This window comes from Callospermophilus lateralis, chromosome 10, assembly GCF_048772815.1.
Source record: "Callospermophilus lateralis isolate mCalLat2 chromosome 10, mCalLat2.hap1, whole genome shotgun sequence".
Taxonomy (NCBI): domain Eukaryota; kingdom Metazoa; phylum Chordata; class Mammalia; order Rodentia; family Sciuridae; genus Callospermophilus; species Callospermophilus lateralis.
This window is the reverse complement of record NC_135314.1, coordinates 79,685,715-79,710,740: the sequence shown is the minus strand read 5'-3', so window position 1 is coordinate 79,710,740 and position 25,026 is coordinate 79,685,715. Positions and strand designations below refer to the sequence as shown.

General features: G+C 32.9%; 1 protein-coding gene across 1 annotated transcript in view; it reads left to right on the top strand.

The window, feature by feature from the left end:
• The window catches only part of Epha6 (EPH receptor A6), a 785,836-nt gene that overhangs the window by 221,107 nt on the left and 539,703 nt on the right, over window positions 1-25,026 (top strand). The gene's annotated exons all lie outside the window — the stretch shown is intronic.

Here is a 25,026-nt window from a genome sequence, read left to right as displayed (position 1 = left end):
AAGTCTGTCATTTTTCAACCAAATTGAAATCAAACCATCTATGTGAGTCTCATTCTGAGTCTGTGTATTAGTAGCTCCAAACTCTAGGATAACATACATTGTAATGAACTCTGAGGTTGCTATTTTCATGGTTCCAGCTAAGGCCAGCTTCCATCCTAACTCTAGAAGTGGAAAAGTGACTTCTCCAGAGCATTCGGTGAACCCATCAAACTGTAGACAGAGGGTTGAAGGACTCATAAATTTTATAACCAGCCTAGCTTCAAACACTGATGGAAACTGATGTGATACTGGTTTAAGTGAAAACACATGGAGTTTATTTTCACCATTTCCTGAGTAAGGGACAGAGCAATATAAATTATATTGAATTTAAGCTGTATATTTTATTGATAAGTAGTATACTGCAATTGATAGTCTAAATATTATTTATTTTACTGCAATTCTATTTAATTTTATAATTGCTGCTCATACCATACCTTTCATGGAGATGTATCAAGGCCCCCCTCTTTTTTTCTTTTTTTGATAAAATGATTATATTCCCTTCATTCTAGAAAACAGACTAAGGACCTTACCTTAATTTAGTTGAGACAAGCTATTTGCTACTTCTTTTTTTCAGAATCTAATAAGCTTCTTCTTTTTTTTTTTTTTAATCTTTTTTGGTTATATTTTGGATAAGGATATTTTGTAGCTAATGCTGTAAAACCTTTGAAATTAGAAAAAAATAGAAATATTGCAGTTTCTTTGTGTGTGAATTATGGCTTCATATGTTTCATGCATTTACTTGTAGAACACACTATAAATTCACATCTTTTTTCTCCTGAAGGGCATTCCAGTATAAAGAAAAGGGCGGTTAGACATTCTGACTTTTTTCTACTCTCAATTTATAATGTGTGGCAATATATTCAGCTCAGTAAGTGTGTAAATTACATCACATGTAAGATTCAAAAATTCAAGAAATGGAAAGGATAGGCAATCTACAGTAACTAAAAAGCAAATTCTAATTTATTGGCTCATATGACCGGAGTTTAATTTGTTTACATTTCACAAGGGAAACACCTATTTACCATGTTTGCCTTGATATAGTACATATAAAGCTGAATTATTGTGTTTCAGCTTGGGTAATGGAGTCATTACCTCAATTTTAAACATTCTGTGCCTGAAATTGGGATTCATAATGGACTCATTGGCTAAACAAAATTACCACAAATAAAAACAATTTCTAGAACTTAGGGACTCTAGATTTGCTTCTTAAATTGCTTTTGTAGATAATGTGGAGAATAAAACTAAGAGAAATTATAAAAAAATCATACTTTCAAGATCAAGAAAAATATAAATATGTATGTTGAATAGAATAAAAGAGATGTTTTAACATCTGGCTGGAACCAATAATAATTACAGTAATTTTTAACACAATGTATTTAACATGTACTGTCATTTGCCACAAACTTCAAGTGTATTGTTAAATTTTATCTCACAAAAGCCTTGTGATTAATACATCACTCTTTTTTCCCATTTTACTGGAAAAGCTGGGACAAACCAATACTGTCCCAAGACTGGGATATATGATTTCCTATCCTGAGCAATTTTCAGACAATAAAGTGATTTGCAGCAGAGATTTTTCATTGATGTTCCCTACAATATATTCCATACTCTCAGAAGTCTTTACCATTTTGCACTGTATGCATTAACTCCAATAAAAATCCATCAATACTAATTGAAATCAATATTTAGACATATTCTTCTATGGTTCCAAAAATTACTAACCTTAAAAAGCAAAACCTATAGAATTATGTGTATACTGTCACTGTTTTTAGGAAGGGTCCTATCAAAACCAATGTTGACCAAAGAATTTGAGATAATCAAACTACACAGAACAACTATTTGTATTTTGTTGTACAGGAAGTTCATAGAATTCAGAGCATAATTTCTGTTCCCAAGAAAAAGAGTTGAATGAAGGGTCATCATTTAACAGCTTGTGACACTGGGAAATATACCTAGTCTGTCTAAGGTTCAGTTTTCCATTCTGTAAAAGTAGGCTAAATCTGGGTTAAAGGATTATTATGGAGATTAGCGTATGCTTAGCTAGTACCTACTATATACTTATTGAAATGTTACCTATTTATTATTCTACAGGCTACATATTTTTGTTTTTGTCAAGATGACTCTCAATGTGGTTATGTTTCATTGTACCTTGTAAGTTAAAAGAAATTAAAATTTAAAAGTGAACCATAAAAAAGAGAAATACCCTATCTTCAGAACCATATCTTCTGAGTTAATGGGGTCATATGTGGCCTGAACATCTAAGTCTTGTCTGAGACTAGGAGAAGACCCACTTGATTGTGATGGGTTCAGAATCACTGATCAGAAATTTGGTGCTCTGAAATATTCTAAATTAAAATGGTGGGTTTTTTTTCTTTCTAATTTTAATATATTTTTGGTTAACAAGTTTTAACTTTTAATTTTACATTGTCACCACCACAAGAACTAGAAATACAATAAATAGAACCTTTTCTCTGGAAAAAACAAAACTTTGATTTTACAGATCTTTACCATCATTTTCCTTCAGTGAATTTAACAATGTGTGTATAAATCAGATATTAATCTGTGCTGGTCATTGTGCCCAGCAGTAGAGATATCAGAGAGAATACTGGAGTGGGAGTAAGGATAGGAGTGTTATAGGCAAAATATTAATAATCAAATGGATGTCACAATTTCACCTCTGTAAATGTATGGACAGCACTCCTTAATTTCCAAATGCATGGAAAAGCTGTCACTGTACATTTGCAGGACAAAGCTTAGGCCTGAGCAAAAATGAGGTATCTGAATCCTTCCTTAAATATAGATTTTTAAACTTATTTTCTTTTTTTCACTAAATCTCAGAGACAAAAGAATATCTGCAAAGTTGGTGAGTGGATATACTTAGTATTCCTATTATTATTGTTATTACTATTATTAGTATTTTATTTTGGTTATCATCATCATCAACAACTAATTGATTACTAACATGCTCAGGACATATTAAAAGCTGGTTAGTAATGTTGTGAGTACTCTGTACAGTACAGAGTGTTTCTCTTTGATGGAAGAAGTCATTGAAATATTCAGCAGTTCTACTAAGATCAATCTAAGTATATCAGGATAACAAGAGCGACCGTTGGTCTTATCCAGTCAGACACACAGGTCTTTTTTCTGTTTCACAACTTAATTTCTCTATTGTTAAAATTGCACAATATCCAAACATGAACAAAAATTCAAATATATCCATGGCTTAACCAACAGAGATACAAAGCTACTCTCCTGCACAATAGAATTCATAGACCAAGGCCTCTGCCATCTCACAGTCCTAGCCTCCTAGAGGTCTCAGCCTCCCTCCTACAGTGGGGGATAAAGTAAGAGAACGTGGAGAAGGCCCAGTGGATATGGCATGATCACCTTTATTTATTGGCAAGAACTCACCATTAGACATATCTGGATGATGATAGGAACTGATAAATAGAATTCTTGCTTACACAGCTGCATCCCAGATATGACTCTACATTTGAAAAAGAATACAAACTTTTGGTAAACTATATAACTTTAAGTAAACTATATAACTTTCAATAATGAATTTCCTTAATTCTGGTCTCTGATTGAAAAATATATATACCTAAATGATGGAGAGTGAAAATTTACTGAAATAATGTACATAAGGTATTTTAGGGACTCATATAATATGAATTTTTGGGTTATGTTTTGTGATCTCTCTATGGTAATCTGTTTTCTCTGACCATATATATAAGATGATCATTTTTAGGGTGGTGTAATATTACCATTCCATTTATCCCATATGGCTAAATCTTATAACTTATAAAATTACAATTGTAGTTTTATGCATTAATTTTGGGAGCATTCTTTCCTACAGGAGTGGTAATACTAAATATTTCCTTTTCATGTCTTGGGGTTGTCAGAGGAAAAACAGCTTCTTTTCTCAGATTGGTAAGTGGTTCTTATCAGCCATTAATTGTGCAGCTTTAGATACAGCACAGCAAAGGGGGTCCCTCTGAGCTTGCCTGAGTCATGGCCAAATCACCCTTAATGACACACACTCTTGCAACATTAGAAAACATACGCTGGTCACAGTATAAGGAATCTTCTCTGAGCATCAAACTGACTTGGCCTCTCAACAGAGTTTCTTTTGTTCTGTGTTCTACAATGTATGTTTACTGTTTATACATGTTGATTATTATATTGCATTCAGTTTCATGTTTGTAAATTACATAGCAATTTTTGTTTTCATTTAAAAATTCTGAAATATGAGAGAAAATTATCATATTATATAGTTTCTGCTATTAGAACCCTAGCAATAAATATTTTCAAAACATTAAAAAAATACTGACTTGAATGGAATTAAATATTCTGATCATGATATCAAAAGTAAAAAGTAACTTTTAATTACTTTCCATTCTCATTATAGTTGCTGTCATAACAACTATTTTCTCATTTTTTAAATGGAAGAACAAGCAAGCAACAATTTAATGTCAATTGTCATTGTCTCTTAAAAATTGTCTTGTCACATTAGTTTAACTTCAAATCAAAGTTTAGTAATATTAGTGCTCAGCAGCTATTTATCTTGAGTTATTAACATTTTCTCAGTTATTAAAATCTGGTTATTTCTTTGAGGTTTTGATGATTGAAATATAAACAAGAAATAGAAGAAAATGTCAAGTGTAGCTCATTCTGATTAGTATCATAATTGTAAAGTTCTTATTGTCTTGCTACACAAACTATTATTTTAGCTTTCACATTTTAAAAGACTTTTAACATTATCATGGGGATACTTTGCAGAAACACAGTGTTTGAAAGGGCAGGAGAAGAAAAGAGGAAAATGCTGAAATTTTAAAAATACATTGTTGCAGTTCAAGGGCTGATCAAAAACCAGATGGCTGGATCCCCACCTGTGGTCTCAGTTCCAGTTGAACCTGAAGAGGGGCTTGAAAAATTGCATTTATAACAAGTTTCTAAATGATATCAATGATGCTGTTCCAGGAACTATACTATTGAATCTCTGTGTTCTTGGTCTTTTCTCCCATTATAATGCCCAGAGCAAGAGTGTAAAGGCTCCTGATGATGCATCTTGAGCTATGAACTTGAGAGACCCATCCCAGGGATAGTGGCAAAAATATGAAGCTCATTATAAAGCAAATGAAACTTTATGAACTAGAAAGAACAGATTTTAGTAATGCTGTTATTTCTAATTTTGGTCTTAATAAATTTATATGTATCCAAATATTTAAGGAAAATGTATTTGTAAAATGTGTGTGTGAATTTAAACTAAGGAGATATATATATATATATATATATATATATATATATATATATATATATACACATACATATATACACACACACATATACATACATACATACATATATATATGTACACACACACATATATATTTATGTGAGTGTATATATATGTATATATATAAACTTTTTCTCTTTTTTATCCTAGATATTTGTTACAGTAATAAAAAGCTGAGTAACACAACTATACAAATAAAAATCTTTATCATTTGTTAACAATGACATATAATAAGTAACTCAAATTTAACTGCTCTTATCTACTAATGTTTTTCTTCATTGTAGTTCCCTTAGAATATATACAATCATAGTCATTTAAATAAACAATAAAATTCCCATAGAAATATACACACACACACTTATATATCCTACACATCCTATACTTGAACACTAGGCTTTTCATAGCAAGGCTATATTTAGAGTAGTTTAGGAGCCTATTATTGTGTACATGTATATCCATGAGTACTTCATAGCAGTACAAAAATATGTTCAAGTAATGATTAATAATGAGATTTACTTACTTCATAAGTATTGAGAGTGCTTGGCCTTCGACCTCATGCCTGTGATTTTTCTAAAGCACCAAATATAACTCAAAAGGAGAATATAATCTGTCATGAGTTATGTTGACGTGGGCATTTAAATTCTTAGTGAGACACACAAGAATGAAGTCAGTATATTCAGTTGTTTTTTTACTTAAAGCTAAGATAATTGGTAAACTCTGGCCTCTTGCATGATGCTTACTTTTTTTTTTAAGGGTTGAATAATCAGACCACTTAGAAGTGGCTTAAAAAATTCAAATGTTAATTTTAATTGAAAACAATTTTGGTAATTAATATCAGGGACATAGGATTTTTTTGAATTTTTGTGTTCAAATTAAGGCTTATTGGGGACATGCCCTTGAAGATGAAAATGGGAATCCAACCCCTTCCCCTTCCTCCCTTTTGTACCCTGCCATGGGGCAAATGGGGTCCTTCATCTCAAAGTCATGCCCTGATATACTATGTTGCCACAGTCCCAAATAGGCTACAGTTGGTCATGGACTGAAAGTTCCAACATTGGCCAAAAGAAACTTCTTCTCTTTTTATCTCAGATATTTGTTACAGTAATGGAAAGCTGAGTAACAGAAGCATACAAGTAAAAATCTTTATCATCTGTTAACAAATTTTATAAGTAACTCAAAGTTTACTGCTCATATCTCCTAATATTTTTCTTCATTGTAGTTCCCTTAGAATATATACAATCATAGTCATTTAAATAAACATTCAAATTCTCATAGGAAAAAAAATCCAGTTTTGGGATGTTTTCTTAACACTTCTCAATAAAGCAGTAATATTTTTATGTTATGAAAAGATAGAGAAAATAAAGTATAGGAAACTAGAGTAATGTTTAAAATATAAGTATCAGGTGCTTAAAATTATGTATGTATTACATTAAAGAGAATTAAATAGTTTTAAAAATAACATACAATAAATCATTAATAAAAGACAAAGATACATAAAAGAAAACAAGGTAATGAGTAATTTAAATGACCATCAACATCGAAATCCTTGCTGTATTTTGCTTCTTGATAGTCAAAGCAGGAAGACATAGCCAGTTACATAATTAATGTTACTTTTTTGGGGTGAAAAATAAACACTAATTTTAAAAAATGGTTTTAAATTAAAAGCATTGAATTTAAAAAGTTGAAAAAAGTATCATAGATGTTCGATTGTTAGTTGTAACTCAAACACTATCTCAATGAAAGTAAAATAATATTGCTTCCTTTTTAATACTAAAAACTTCATATGACACTTTTAATATATAGTTATTTGATGATAATTTACATCTTCACTGCAGGATTGGATGATCACAAGCACCAAAGCATAGTGACTATTTTGTGTCACATGTCATATCAAGTCTATCCATGATAGGTAAAATAAATGTTTTTTAGTAATAATTTAACAAAATTTAATGCAAAGAATTTTTTTCTGTTATTTTAATCAGCAGATAAATCAGAATATATGCAGTTAACATATCCAAAAAGAAAATTTAAAGCAGTGAGTGTTTATTAAATCAACATCTATGCATGTGAATAATGATGTGGGTATAAGTTATACCATTACCAGTGTCACCTCTCTGTTACTTTTAAATTAAAGTTTTGCAAAAACAATATAAAATGAATAAAAAATGTAGGAATTTGAGTCTAGAAACCTAATTCCACGAGATGAAGAGACAGTAGTGACAGTTACAGAGTTTCTACAGTGTACTAAGAATTCTTCTGAGTGCCTTAACTGGAATCACAGTTCTCAAAACAGCTTTTTGAAGTGGCATCATTAATGCTCTCATTGTCAGTATAAGGACACTGCAGCACAGGAAACCAAGGTCATAGGACTGGCAAGTGCTGGACCCAGGAGGTGAACCAAATCTGATTCCTTGGAAACATGCTGTCATCAAGTGTTTATTACAGACCTCTAAAACTGTTAAATGATTCACTTTATTTTTTTGGATCTGATTATTTCAAATTATTCAAATATCATTGTACTTTTGGTATTGGAAGTAATAACCTTAATTGCTAATTTAAGTTTTAATTTTTAGGATTTCTTTTATCTCTCTGCTTTTTTACATAATCTTTTTATGTATTTGATCTGGATGGGAAACACAATTTATGGGAGAAACAAAACGATTCCAAGCAAGACATAAAAGGTAAATTAAAACAGGGAGGTCTAGGTAGATTTAGAGTGTGAATTAGTTGCTGTCATGTGGCCAAGATTTATAACATCTTAGGGTATGTTCTATGAAATATCTTTGCCTAAGTTAGGATGAAAAAGTAGTTAGGACTCTAAGATTGTTTTGTAGGAACCTTGTGACAAGAAGGTAGGGAGATGGGAAAAGATAATACATTTATTTTTTATAAATATACAAAAGAAGAGGGGCTATTTGGAACATAATCTAATTCTTATTATAACTTACAACAGTGCAATTCTCTAAATCTATCAAGAAAAGAATATAATTGCCATGCTGTTCTGTCCACCATTGATGAATGTGCTGGCTCCGCTTGTGTTTGATGATTGCTAACAAATTGGTGGCTTCTGCTGTCAGTATTACTATTGGAATGCAGTTCTATTATATTCTCATTAACATAATGATAAAATTAACATTAACAAAACACTTTCAGAAAGAATTTATGAGATTCTGTGCAATTAAGCATGTAAAAATATGGACAGAAATTTTGCAGAAGGCTGTGTAATAATAAAAAATTCTTAAAATATATTTGTAGAAGTAGTCAGTGACCTGAGACTTTAGACTGTTGATTAGTGGCTTGTTGATATGTTAATGTGAGTTAATTATTCCAATGAATTGAAGCTGAAAGTCAACATGTTTATTCATTAACTTAGTTTAAGCTTCCTTATTGTTAATCACAGTTGGGGTATCTATTTTCAGCAGACCTATCCACAGCTTTCCCATCATGCTTTGCTGACCATAAAATTTAAACATATTTTTTTCCTGTCAACTTTCTAATTTTTAATTAGGAAATATTTTTTGATCATTTAGAATCCTAAGCATATCTTTTTCTTGGAAATTAAGAACTAACTTTTGTTGGAAATCTGTTTAATATTGCATATAATTTGTTTTTGTGTTCCAAATATTTTCACGTTCTTCTTTATGAACATGTTCACTTATGAAAGGATTATATATTTCTTAATTAGTATTTCTTACTGATAGTGTGTTGTGTCAGAAACAATACTCTGTATCTTTTTGTCACCCATCTGGATGCAGTTTCCCTGAATACCTTGTGGTTGAGTGAATCATATGACTAATACAGGTCCTGAAATAATAATAAAACAATATAAGCCTCTTCTAGGCTTGGATCATTAAAGCCCTACTATATAATTTGTAAAGCTCTCTGCCATCTTTTTCCTCATACCCTAAGAAATATCCAGTGGAGGACTCTAAGCCCCTGTATTGTGGGGAAAAGTAAGATGGAAGTAGCCTGTATAACTGAATGATCATAGGAACAGAAGCCCACTGCCAACTATGTTGAATTATTGAGTAATTAAGAAATAAACATGCAGCATAGTAAACCAATGAGATTTTGGAGTTCTTTGTTATCGCCATTTGATGTACCTTGACTTATATATCTTAGATTGGCTAAAGATTGGTTATTCAGAAAATATTAAGTACAGACAAAGTCTCCCCAATGTATATGCATATTTTCATTAAATAAAGAGTTAAAAGGCACTGTATAATGCCATAGATAATAGACACTATTGTCTTGGCCATACAAACTGTGCTCTGAATATAGTAAGTGGAAAATTAAGATAATAAGTAAAATCTGCTTCACTTTATATTTTAATTTCTTGTCTCCAAACATAATTGAATAAAAGTTGTAAACATTCACCTAGCAATCAAATTAACATTCTCTAAACAATTCCAGTAAACACCAATAATAGTGAATAGATCAATTCTTATGATATATATTTTTACTATACCCATAAAAATTAGAGGAGTCATAATGACAGCAGCCATTCTTTCAGTGCTTCCAGGTACCAAGGTGCTATGGGATCCTGTTATTTAAGTTATCTTATTTAATGCTTACCCACTGATTTTAGATCACTTAGTTAACCAGATCAATTAGCTCTTGAGTTATCAGGCTGAGATTCATACTCAGGTGCAACCTATTCCAGAGACAGTGCACTGTGTCTTGTTGCTGTGGCTGCAACAGGGGTTAGTAAGTAGGAGATAAGAAATAACCCAGGGCATATGCTGCAATTTTGCCTTTATTTAAAAACATTGTGAATTGTTACTAAGAACATGCTCAAAGTAGTATGACAAGAATTACTTATTATTTTCTATTTGTAGCTATTTAATAGAGCCAAAATATCTCTGTATGGTTTACATTATTCCTTATATTTTTTTCTCCCTGTTCTGTACCCAGTAGTAACCCCTCACTAAACATTATTTTGGGGAAAGCATTGAGATTTTTAAATAGCCAGACATTTAAATAAGATAAATGAGTAAAACATCCTTACTATTACCAAATAGCATATCAATATGGAATAAAATATTTGTTTAGTAATAAAGTTTAATATTAATTGGCTAATGCAAAGCCATTTTATAATGTGCTTTGATTTATATTTTCAAAGTATTTGAGGCATATTATCTCTGATTTTTAATTCTTTACTGCATGGGTTAATTATCACAGCTTTATTTTCTGCCAATTCAAGCTGTAATATTAAATTTTGAAGAAAATATCTTTATTCATAAATGCAGGAACAGGGAAAATATATATAATAGATATATAGAAATAGAAAATAGATATGATACCCAGAAATAAAAATGAATTAATTAGAACATATTAGAGTTAGGAGTGAACTTGGTAGCTATCTTGTCTAATCACATTAGATTACAAAGGAATATTCAGACATATTGGATGGTATTTCTAAAATGTCACTGTTAGCATAGAGTCAATTATAAAAATTATATCCACATAATTCTTTGTGGGTTTGAATGTCTAGTATACGCTTTTTCAGTGACTTCCAAATAAGCTATAATAAATATCTGACTAGGTATCATCATTATTTTGTTGGTGGTATGCAAGTAATTCAAAAGACCCCCTTATGTGTCTCTATTTATTTCTAATTCATTTAAGCAGATATTCCCATGTGTATCAGATTCTAGCCTCCCTCCTGGAGGTCAATGTCAAAGACACACCAAGGGCTTGCGGTGTAGGTTGGTGTTAGAATGCTTGCCTAGCATGTGTAGGGCCCTGGGTTCCATCCCCAGCACCATAAATGAATAAATAAATATAAAATGAAACAACCTTTGTGAGCACAAGAATGAGCCCACATTCCCTGTCTTTTGATTTGACAACTAGTTGAAGTTACCAAACCCTTGAACAATCCTATAGAAGCACAAGTCATGACAAATTATGGGGTTTAACAGAACAAGAAAACTAAAGGTCTTGGTGGTGCAGTTATATGTCCTTTAAAATAACAAGCTTGTTTTCAATAATGAAAATTTTAAGCAACAGAGTTAACCAAGGGCAAGAGAAGCTTCTGAGGATGAGAGTCTCATTTAGACCTTAGGTTCCATTTGGACAGCTGTATTCTCAGAGAATTAGTTGAGATGTTTGACTTTTCCACCCACTGCTCTATCTGATGCTGCTGTTAGGAACTTTCACAATCACATGTTGTTTAATGACAAGGATGTTTCTGAGAAGTGTATCATTAGACAATTTCATGGTTGTAGGAAAATGATAAAGTATACTCAAAGAAATTAAGACAGCATTGTTACTAGGCAGTATAATCTTAGGACCACTGTCTTATATACAGCCAACCAATGCCCAGAACATCATTACATAGAGCATTACTGTATTTGAAATGTATACAATGGTAAATCTATAGGGATAGAAATTAGATTTAAAGGTGGTTTAGAGCTAGAGGGAGAGGGGAATGAAGAGTGATTATAATAGATTAAAATTTTCTTTGGGGATGATGGTAAGGTTCTAAAATTAAGCTTTTGGGCATGGTTATACAACTCTGTAAATATACTAATGGCTATCAAATATTTAATTGAACAATTAGTTGATTAAACTTTCTAGTATGTAAATCATTTCAATAAAGCTATTAAATATAAATAAATTTAATACTTTTATGTGACAGGATAAATTCATTTGCTTATTTCAGAAATACTTTCAAATTTCTGTGCCAAGACATGATCTATCTACTGGATGGATAACTGCCCAAAATAGAGAAATAGGTACACATATAATATAAAGCTATACCCAAAGTTTTATAACAAAAGAACATACATAATACTTGGAAACACAGGGTCCGGTGAACTTTCCTAGGAAATCTGGGGAAGGGTTCATAAGAAAAAGAACATTCGAATTTTCCTTAAAGTATTAGAAGAATTGCCGTGAGTATTAAACAATGGTCAGAAAATTCAAGGTAAGATCATGAAGACATGAAATCTGAAAAACATAAAAGGTTTGTGAGACAAACAGTGGGATCAGGGACCTGAAGTCGTGGCCAATAAAGCATTAGTGGTAGGTGGGGCCTTATGTACTTGCTGAGGAGTTTTATATGGAACAGGAGATCATAGGTGGTTATTAAGTGTTTTAGAGTAGATGTATACACTTATCATAATTTGAACATTATGCAATGAATGCACATATTGAAGCATCACATGGTACCCTATGAATTTGTATAATCTTATGTGTGAATTAAAAACTAAGGTTTTAAAAGAAGGAAAAAATAAAATGTAATCTGTTTGTTTTTCTCTGAAAATCTCTTCGTGGCAGTGTGAAGAACAGATTGAAAAGATGTGAGACTAAAGATATGGGGACCAGAGAAAAAAAGCTATTATATGATGCCTTAGGGAGAAATTATGAGGATTTGATCAGTCATGCAACAGGAACATAGTAGTTAGATTTGGATAACATTTCAACAGTAGAAAAACTTGGTAACTCACCAAAAGTGTGTCTAGGGAAAAGGATGGCAACAATTTTAGGAGTCTGGCATCCAAGTGTTCCAGGTGACTAGGTAATAGGATAGGATTACTTAAAAAAGAAAGAAAGAAAGAAAATTTACTATCTTTATATCTTTAAACCAAACCTATCATGTTTTAACCATGCTACGTACACAAAAGTTCAATATATGGATGAATTACTTAGGGCATGAGTTTGACACTGAACTTGGCAGCCATGTATATATTAATATTATTATTTTATGCAAATAAAATAAATATTGGCAATGCTTTAATTAAGAGTAATAAGATATTTCAGTTTTATCAAGGCTTTTCAAACTAGTTTTGTACCTGAAATCTTGCTGCTGAAATCAAGTCATCCTGGGTGACAGTGCCTGTTTATATGTTTGTTCTATACCACATTCTTCATTTTATCATAGTTCAACACTGTGATGTTCTTCTGTTGCCTAAATCAAGTCTATATGCCTCTACTTTTATTAAAACTTTATTATCAAGGTGAGCCCATGTTCTCCTTCTAGCAACCCAAAGGTAGTTTTTTTTGTTTGTTTGTTTTTTGTTTTTGCAATTAACTGAATTCAGGTGTATTCCATATAAATGATTCTGATCAGTGTTTGCATGCATCCTTTAGTTTCTTTTCTGGAATGCATATTTCAAACCTTATTTAGTCAATTTCATGTCTGTCTTTCATGAGGATTTTACTTATCAATAAGAATTAATTGGTAAGTAAAACAATCTCTAGAGAGCATATACAGTGTATGCCACATTATCATTTAGTGAAGGTTATGTTTGGTTGTTCATCATTGGTTTTCTCCATGTAATTTGCTCAAATAGGTTGCAAGTTCTTTCAGCCCAAGGATATTATTCTTTTTGTGAGTGGCCTTTTTTTATACAGAAAATTATGTGTTGTATATTTTAAACATTTATTTTATAACTTATATTCTTGGGTTTCCAAATAAAACTACATGATATTTCTCTAAGTGCCAGAATTATTATTGTACATAAGAGACCTAAGTTTCCTTCACTAAATTTGGCCTCATTCAAAACATAGCAGGATACCTTTTCTTGTCTCTGAAACCTTTATAATTCTTGCTGGTACTTCCCATATCATGCAGAGCAAGCCTAGGTAAATTGCATGCTAGGTAAAAGCTGCCATGGTATTACCCACCACAGGAAGTGGTAGGAAAGGAGTGTTAGTGGAAAGTCAGTGGAGAGCTCAGTAGGAAAAGAACACATGAAAACAATATGCTGGTTATTATCAATAGTTAAAACCAAATGGAGAGCAGGCATTCCCATTTAAAAATCAATCAGGGGATGCCAAAATATCTTAGTCAGCATGAATCATTGATATTTGCAGATTTTACTCATTCCAACTCTGGGATGGGATTAGACAAGAGTTGGCTCTGAAAAGGGTCCAGGAAATGGCACAAACTTTATTGCATTTATAGACACAAATCCTTTCCATTTCCTTAAAATTCATCACATTGCCAAGAAAGAAAGTCTGTAAGAAAAGAGCACAATGCTGGTTCAAAATGTGTGTGCAGCCAGGCGCAGTGGCGCACACCTGTAATCCCAGCGGCTCTGGAGGCTGAGACAGGAAGATCGCAGGTTCAAAGCCAGCCTCAGCAAAAGTGGGTGTTGTCTCTAAATAAAATACAAAATAGGGCTGGGGATGTGGCTCAGTGATCAAGTGCCCCAGAGTTCAATCCCTGATCCCCCCGCAAAAAAAAAAAAAAAAAAAAAAAAAAAAAAAAAATATATATATATATATATATATATATATATATATGCAGTGTTTTATTGTAGGCCATTATAGACTCATGAGATCTGAGATGAAGAGGTTATTGTTTCAATAATTGCCTACTCCATATACCTCTGGCAGAAACTAATGCTTGAAAAAATATAGGCAGATAATTTGCCATCTTATAAATAAGGTAACCTCTTTCATATTTGATTTTTTTTTTCAGGTGTACTAGCTAAACAGTAGCACTTTAGTGAATGTCTGACACTGCTCTCACCCTCTTTGGAACTTTGATCTCACCTCTAAATATTTTATTATTATTTTAGAAATTCCCATGTGTTAACATGAAGGTGTTCTGAGGATTCTCTTCACAGCTACAATGTTTCAGTCAACATTGTCCCATCTTGCTCTTGCTTTTCATGGTGATGTCCAAGACTATGGTGGATACATACCTGTAATCCCAGCACCTCTGGAGGCTGAGGCAGGAGGATTGTGAATTCAAAGCAAGCCTCAGGAGCTTAGCAAGGCCCTAAGCAACATAGTGAGACACTGTATGTAAATATTAAAAAAAAAAAAAAAAAAAAAAAAAAACTAGGGATGTGGGTCTGTGGTTATACAGTCTTGGGTTCAATCCCTGGTACCAAAAAAAAAAAAAAAGTTGATGACATTCCAGTGACACTTGTCAAACTTCAAGGACTGAGCAGAGAACAACCTGAGTGACAGATGACAGGCCATACTCATAGCCACCATTGTTCTGTGACACTTGGTGCACTATTTTGTAATTATTGACTTGTTGCCAAGCTTTTCCTATTGTAAGATGCTTGAAAGCAAGAACCATGATTTATTTGGTTTGGACTGCAATTATTTGTTGAATGAATGAGCAACTCTAAGCATATGTCTTCAGACAAAATTATGCAGTGTTCACTTTTCTTTTAGTAAGTTCTTTTCCCAGAGAAGGCTGCCTGATGAAACATGTAAATGGACCTCTTGCAGTTCAGTTCCTTATACTCATGGATGGCTCAAATTTGGGTGAAAAAATTTTAAGCTTAAATTAGAATACATGCTAGATTAGTGAATTAATTTCATTATAAAATGAGACTGTCTTCTGTGGACCTACTTAGCACAGTGACACTACATAAAATAATACTCCCTGTAGGGCATGGCTGCCTGCTTCCTTGTCTTGAGGCTTCACATGTGGCTGGGACAACTCCTGGGGATCAGCCAGGAGGCAGTGCTATGGGCGGTAATGAGGCGGACCACCTCAGGATAGGTCCAGGGCTCTTCCACCTTCATGGACAGCTTGTGCCTTCCCTTACAGACTATGGGATGGGTGAATATGTGAACTTGCTCCACTCCTCTGACCTTTATTCTGATTGGCTCCTGTATAAACTGTGTGTACTTTCCTTATTAAATGAGATCCTGCTTTGACTGTTCTCCCTGGCACATCTGATTGTCCTCCCAGGAGGCAGCCAGTCGACCTTTACCTTTCTTGGCTCCTCTTGGTCTGGGTGTGCTTTTCCAGCTGGTCAGGAGGAGACAGGGTCTAAAAACCCTGACAATTCCCCTTTCAGGTAAAGGATGGTTCTATTAGGGTCTCAAATATATAGCTTCAAATTACTCTTTCGAGATAAATTTTAAAAGAGACGTGGAAAAAACAACTGTCAATAACTCCATTACTTGGAGAAAAATTTTAAAATAATAAAAGCTGCTAAGTTTTCAACTTTTATAAAAGAGTCCTTTGTTTGTGTTTTCTTGTGTGCTAGAAAAGAAGATAGGAAAAAAGTCATGAGAATGGAGACCTTCGAAATGGAGATGTCAGGATGTGCAGGATTTATTTATTCATTAACTGCAGAATATTTATTGACTAAGGGCATACTGCTGTGACAGATGCTGACAGCAGTGAACTGGGTGGACAAATTCTCTTGACCTCAATGAAGCTTATGGCCTAGTAGAGGACAGACAACAAGTGCAGTTACTCAAATTATTAGTGATAATTGTAAGTACAGAAGTGGTCATATGCCAACCTAACAACTTCATCCAAAATAATCACTTGGACTGGAACAGTGAGGGCATCATGCCAAGAAATCTTTTGGGTAAATAGAAATCAAATTCCAGGAGATATTAAGAAACTCTGAAATGTTCTTTTTTTTTTTTTTTTTTTTTTTTTTTTTTTTACCTATTGGGATATGAACACATTAAAAAAAACCTTTTTAAAACATTTTTCAATTATTCTATGTAGATAATTTGTATATTCATTGCATTTTAATCTCTCTGGTGGAAAGATTATTCTCATTCATAGGGATAAAGTGACTAAAAGATTTATAAATGGAGACGAGTGATTACATGTCAAAAATTACTTAGACATGGTAGTTTGTCTAATGAAATCACCTTCCTGATGGTGTTTTACCTTTGAACACACTCTTTTAGACAAAACTTTAGGTACCAGTCTCTAGTCACAGGTTTAAGTAGAAATCAGAAATCAAACTTAATTCTGTTTAATTGTGTCTGATTCATCTCTTTTTAAAAATATTTATCTTGATAAATCATATTATTCTATATTTAACTTTTAGTTGTTATTGTTTTAACTTAGAACCCCAGAAATACTAGATAACCAGTGTAAATCCCTCAATTTTAAATAGGAGAAAATTGGAATACAGATAGACAATGTGACTTGCTCATAATGTCACTAAAATTAGGCCTTCATTATCATAATCTGCAGAAAGTACTACAAAATATATAATTATTATATGTACTTATTTAAGCATATATTATAGTATATATGGCATCATTTTCCTGGAAATTTTATTACTAGAAGTCTTTAGGAAAAAGTTTTGAAGAGAACTTTAGATATGAAGATGATACCAACCAGTGAGCATCTGCAATTCTCTTTCTCTCCCCTCCACCTATTGACATGAATACAATGTTACAGCAGATAGGAAAATAAATTTCGGTGTTGTGTCTAATTTCAAGTCTTAGTGAAAATTATGCCAAACTCAGGGAGGAATTAAGGCTCTAATTTATACACCTAGAGGTTTTTGTCATGTGCAGACTTAGAGGTTATTTTCAGCAGCTACAATTATTCATTTGAAAATGTGGAATTTTGGTGTGAGAATAAAATTGGTCTTTATTCATGAATTTCTCTTTCCATCATATAAAATATATCTTGTAAATTGAGTTTTCAAGATCTATTATTGTGGTGTTCATTTGTTGTGAGTGAATTTTTTAAAAATTGTATTTGACATGTACCTAGTTAAGTACTTGTTTTCAGCTTTTAGTATAATAAGCAATATGTGCTATCATAGCTTCAATTTTCCTGCCAAGTAGAGAGTGACAGCTGTGTGGCAATATGTAATGCATATTTTCATCTACAGATAAATTGGAAGGAAGGAAAAACAGCTTCTGGGTGGGCAGGTCACCATCATTTAAATGAATCGTTAAAATTATATTTTTCCCTAGAAACAAAAATGTAATTGCTTTTCTGGTTAGATGCACACTGAAAGGCCTTATTTATATTATTGTAACATATTTTCTCTCAATTTACAACTTTCCCAAGATCCTTCAGACTTTTTCATTTCTGTTACTCTTTTCCATTCAAGAAATGTGCACTTATTTCTTTGTAAAATTCCATCATATTTGCAGAAATTTACCCCTGCAGGACAGTCTTACTCAGTATGTAGCATTATGATACAGAGCAAGCTCTCCACATTCATCTGATTGGCGAGGTAGGGATTGAAGCTTCCACTTAAGGAAAGTTCTCATGTTCACCTTGATTGAAAAAGGTTACAGCCTTGGGCTCAGACTTTTAACTGTACAATATTTTAACTCAATTTCAAAGCAAAATGTGAAATATCATTTATTTATTACTTTTTTCTGTTTTGTATTTGACCATGAATACATTTGCCCATAATATATTTGCCCATATCCAGGATGGCTTTACAAGTGCTTCATTTCCAAATTGTGTATCGAAACTTAAAATTCAGTTAACAATCTGTGACTGTGGTATTCATTTCATGATTGGCATGAATAGCAAGCAGAGGCAATCTTTCCTCCTCTCAGATGGCTTATATGTAAACAATATTTTGGTATTTTTATGTTCTGGCATGTTTCTAATTTGAAAATACAACAGAACAACTCTTCATGAATTATTTGATATTCTGAAGACATTTAATTACACTTTGGACTGGGATGATGTCATTTACACTTAAAAGAGTATTAGAGAAATAAATGTTATCCCTGATGATCATTAGTACAATATTTAGGCCTATCAGATGAATCACACGTTTGGAGACATTACAGAGGGAAAGAAAAGCTAAGTGCTATTTCTTAAGAGTTTATTTAGTATTTGAGAATTTTATTGATTCAAAGCCAATAATAGTTTGTTTTCTCCCAAGTACTTGAAGAAGTTAACTTTGTATGTAAAATTTAATCAGTGTAGTCATACTATGTGGAAGTTGGGAGAGTTCTTCCAGCATAGTATAATGATTTAATAAATTTTTTGAATTTTTTTGCATAGAAAATGTTTTATAAGTCTTTGTTCAACATTTAAAGCAAGGACCTGTCTCATAGGTCTTAATGTATGTCCCTTTCAGTTCATTTTTTTCCTTCTCTTAAAGTCTGCATTATGCTGATAAACCAGTCTCTGCCACACCAATGCCATCACAATAACTGATAGGATGTCTCCAAATGCTCTTAATACATTAACTTGAGAATCATTGGTTGTTTCTGTCAAGTCAGACCTGCAATATAAGAGTTCAACACCCAGATGTCTTTTCTAGCTTACTCTCTTTATACTTGCAGCATACCTGACTGAATTCTAGTTATTCGTTTCCTAAACAGCTATCAGTTGGAGCTGTGTCGGGCCTTATGAGGAACTACTACGGCTCCTTTCAAACTTAACCACGTCCTGTAGATGGTTATATTTCTACATTATTGTATCTGAAAAATTACCTGTATGTTGTTTTATTGCTTTGCTTCCATTTTATCCTATCGTAGGCTAGATTCTATAGAAAATAGGCCCTAGACCAGGATTTGCATTCAGGATACTTATGGGGGGGGGGGTCCTCCTGTCAACAACAATTGAGACAGAGTAAAGAATACATAGCTGGGGAGAGTGAATTGAGATGCAGTTGCAGAAAGGGCTTCGCCTAACCCCACAGATTCTGCTGAAATTCAAATGTCTGTTCAGAAATGAGGCTGAGTGATCCTCTGAATCCCCTCATTGACAACTTATGGGTGTGATCTTTTGGTCAAGAGCAAAATCCAAGCAAATAGTTAGCTGTGTTCTCGAAGCAGCCAACACTGTAGCTGAGGGTAGTGAAGGCCTCAGTCCAAAGGGAATGGGGTTGATACTAGAAAACATATACAAGCACCTTCCCTCCTTTTTTTCCTTTTCAACCTGGAAAATAATCTAATTCTCCATGGCTCACTCTCTCTCCCCTCTTCTCTCTCATGACACTTAATTTGTATTTCTTTTCTTTCTCTCTCTCTTTTAATCTTTTAGTACTTTTTCTAGTGGATATGAGTTAGTTTCATAACTAGAAGGGCTGGGAAGTTAAACATAGAGACTCTGTGCTGACTGTATTTCTTAACTATCTTGGACACAATGAGTTAACTCTTTTAAACAAATCTCTAGCAAGAATAATGGCCCATAAACTTACTCTTCATTATTCAGTTATAAAGAAAATAAACATAAAATAATATTTATGCATATGTAGAGTTATGAGAGATATAATGAGGAATTTAATAACTTTATTTTGCTTATAGATTAATTGTAGACAGTCTCTGACTTCAGATATTGCACCTTTCACTTGGGATATCTTGGGACAGATGGCCAGTTCCTGATCAACAGGAGGAGGTGATTACTACCTATAACACAACATCTGCAGCTATTATGCTACTCACTCAGAATATAAATAAAACTTGAATGTAGCAAAAGTAGTATTATCATATCTCCATTTCTCTAATCAGACACGTTTATACCTTACATTCAGGAGAGCTTCTAATGATGATCAACTTAATTTACATACAGAGAAATCTGAAGTTGTTGATACTAATCTTCTAAGAACAACAAATATCCACTTTGCAAAGAGTTATGGACAGTTCCTTACAGGAAAAGATTTTTAATTCCACTAGTAAATGTGACTGCATGTACTACTATACTGGATTTACCTGATTAATGCATCTTACCACTATAACACTACAATAAAATCTTATCACATATAAGCATCCATTATCTCAGCAGTTCTGTTTTACTATTTCATAACTTCAGAGTTTTATTTTGATTATTCTTGGTTAGATATCATCTTATTTTCAAATTGCTTCTTCCTGTGTATTATGTAAACATGAATAAGTGATGAGCATTAGGCTCCTATAACTTCCTATTTGAGACATATGTAACATTCTTAGAATTCTGTAGTTTTCATAATTTCCTTCCTTGATTAAGTTCCAATGAAAAGGAAAGATTCTCTTTCATTTCTGTGAACGAGCTCATTCATTCAAAAACCATATTGGCACTCCAGTTGTATACATAGAGGATATAAAAATGAATAAGTTGCTTTTTTTTCCCCTCTCAAAATTCACATAATTATGTGGAAGACTTTACATGTAAGCTGAAGTAATAAAATTGGACAAGGGATCTTTGTTATTGTGAAGAGTACTATTGCAAGGCCTGGAAACACAACTAATTTCTGACAACATATTTACTAGAAAATAAAGTTACTGAAGGAGTAATATTTGAACTAATTTTTGATGGTTGAGCCTGATTTCTCATGGGTATCATGAATGTACATGAAAAACACTTTCATTATTGCTAAAAAGGGTGGGAGGGGGGTGGTAGCAGAATGTAATAAATACAAAACTTAACGTCAGGTATCAAAGAGCCTTAAAATAATTCTACCCTATATTTAATGGATGGCCATTTAAGGATTTATTTTTCTTTTATTTTGTGAAAGGGAATAGATTAATTATATTATTTCAGAAAGGAAGTTTTGGTTACATAATACAGAATGGATTATGAGCAGAAGCCTAAATGGGAGCCTAAAGAATCTAGGCATGAAAGTGTTAAAGAATGAAGCAAGGACAACTACAAGAGGTAATTATTATTAGGAAGATGGAAAAAACATAGTAGAGGAGAGTTGGTGAATTGCTGTAGTGGAAGGTGATAGAGTAGGAAATGTAGAAGAATCAGAGCATGACAGGAAATACTAATTCACTGCAAAAATGTTGTCACCTTCTCTGTGACTTTGGTACAACCCTTTATGTTTGTTCTATGTGTAACTCAGCCTCATAATGCATCGTCTTCATTACTGTAAAAAATATACATTTTTATATTATTGAAGTTATTACAATTATTGAAATGAATGAGATGGGAAGAGAGAATGAGAATAGAGAAAATGGAAAAAAATGAGATTGAAGAGAAAAAAAAGGAGATATCATTATATCCTATTCCTGGTTAAATGTTCCCTAGTGTACTTAAAATCAAATACACTATTTAACATTATGCTCCAAGGACTTTCTCCATATCCTTGTGGGATGAAAAGTGTTTAGGATGTTGGAGTTAAGCATATTTTGAGGACACAAATAACATATGTGATATAATAATGAAACATTTCAATGTCATGGGAAAGATACTATGAAACGGCATCACCTTTATATTACCTAACTGCCTGGAAAAGAATCCTAGTATTTATGGTCTAGTTTTCATAGGTGATAATTATTCAAACAGAATTTAGGCCCAAAGCTAAACGGAAGATGAGTTAGCAAAGGAAATTTTCTTCTTAGTGTCCTACATTGCCTAAGGAGATTTTCTTTTAGAGCGAAAGTATATATGAGAAAGGGAAAAACAAAAAATGAAACAAAATCCCAAATTATCCACTTTTAAAATACTGGCTTATTTAAAATATTTTGGTTTAAACTAGAGGTTCATGTTCTCTTTACTTCCCCCAACATTATTAAGGTATAATACACATGCAAAAAATGTATGCTTTTACAGTGTATAGAATGATGTTTGGATGTAAGTATACATTATGAAATGACTACTACAGTCAAGCCAATTAACACATCCTCAACTTCATATAATTATCTTTTTGGTATGTTTATGGTAAGAACACTTAAGATCTATCCTTTTAGCAATTTCAAATATTTAATACAGAATTATTAACTTTACTCACCATGCTATTCAGTAAATATCAAAAATGTATTTATCCTAATGAAACTAGATACCCTTAGTAAAACATCTCCCCATTTCACCTCTTCCCACACCCCCTGGTGACCACCGTTCTACTGGTTCTGTGAATTTGTGAATTTTTAATATCCCATGTACAAGTGAAATCATGCAGTTTTTGTCTTTTTGTGTCTGTTGTAGTCATTTAGCATAATTTCTCCAGGTTCATCCATGTTGTTGCAAATGCCAAGATTTCTCCTTTATTTAGACTGAGTGATATTCCATTTTATATATCTATAAACACACACACACACACGCACACACACACACACACATATATCTCCATGCAAACAAACATTGATACACACTTATGTTGATTCCACATCATGTGTATTATGAAAAGTGCTACAATAAACATGGGATTATAGATATCTTTTTGACATTAATTTCATTTCCTTTGCATACATACTCAGAAATAGGCCTGTTGGTGATATGGTAGTTTTTTAATTTTTTGAGGAATATTCATAATATTTTTCTTAATGTTTATATTAGTTTGAGTTCCACTGGTGTATAAGAGTTCCCTTATCTTCAAATCTGTTATGATTTGGATGTGAGGTATCCCTCAAAAGCTCCTGTGTTAAGACAGGAATGTTCACAAGTAAAGTCATTAGATTATGAGACCTGTAACCGGATTAGTCCATTCTAGTTTGAATGAATAAGCTGGATGGTAACTGTAGGAGGGTGGGTAGAACTAGAGGAGGTAATCACGGGGAACAGGGTGGGCTTGCCCTGGAAGGGGTCTTCTTCCCTGCAGCCCCTCCCCCCCTGCTTCCTTCCTGTCATGAGGGGAGCAGCTTCCTGCTACCACATTCTTCATTCATGATGTTCTCCCTCACTTTGGGCCAAAGGGATGGAATTAACTGGATATGGACTGAGACCTCTGATATTATGAGCAAAAATGAACTTTCCCTCCTCTAAGTTGTTTTGATTGGGTATTTTGGTCGCAGAAGCACAAAATCTGACCAAAACAACAATCTTACCAATTCTTATCTTTTCTCCTTTTGATAATAACGATTCCAACAATTGTTGAAGTGATGTCTTACTATGGTTTTAATTGCATTTCCCTAATGACTAGTGATTTTGAGCACCTTTTAATATACCTGTTGGCCACTATTAAGTCTTTTGTAGAAAATTATCTTTTCAGGTCCTTTTCCCACTTTTTATTTGGGTTTTTTCTTTTTTGGCTATTAGTCAGCTTTTCATTACTGTAACAAAATACCTGAGACAATAAACTTATAAGGAGGAAAGACTAATTTTGGCTCATGGTTTCAGATCATGATTAGTTGGCTATCTTGTTTTTGAATCTGTGATGAGGCAGTGCATTATGTCAGGGAGTTGGGGGTGGGGAGAGAGAGTGAGAGGGAGGGAGCAAGGGACGGACAGGATCCTAATATCACCTTCATCTCTTCAGTGACCTAACTTTTGTTAGTTTCTGAAGGTTCTCTGACTTCCCAATAGTGCCACAGGTTTGAGGCTAAGTTTTTAATATATGGCCTTTGAGACACTTATCAAAACCATATGCTTACTATTGAGTCGTTTGAGTTGCCTATATATTTTGGATATTGGCCTTTTATCAAATGTATGGTTTTTCAAATTCTGTAGGTTGTCTCTTAACTGTTTTCTTGTTTCCTTTTCTGTGTAGAAGCTGATGAGTTTGACGCAATTCCACTTATCCATTTTGCTTTTATTGCATTTATTATTGTTTTTTTGGAGTTCTATAAAATAATTATTGCTCACACCTATGCCAGGAAACTTTTCTTATATGTCTTCTTCCAGTAGTTTTACAGAATCAGGTCCTACATTTAAGAAATCAATCCACTTTGAGTTGATATTTGTATATGAGGTAATAAGAGTCTAGTTGCAATCTTATGCATATAAATATCCATTTTTCCCAGCACTACTTATCAGATAGTATTTTCCCCATTCTGTATTCTTGGCACCCTTGTCAGAGATCACTTGACATTAAATGTACGAATTTATTTCTTATTTCTCTGTCCCATTTCAATGATCTGTATTTCTGTATTCATGCCAATATCATGTTGCTTTGATTCCTGTAGTTTTGAATCAAGATTCTGAGCTTCACTATGTTCATTTGACACAGACTATACATCTGAAAATCACAAGATTTCTTACATTAGAAATTAATTGGGTTATAAGGAAAAACCAGTATAATAACTGTTTCAGCAAAATCATTTTATTTTTAAAAATAAACCAGATGTTGGACACAGTGTTGCACACCTGCTATCCCAGCAGATCAGGAAGCTGA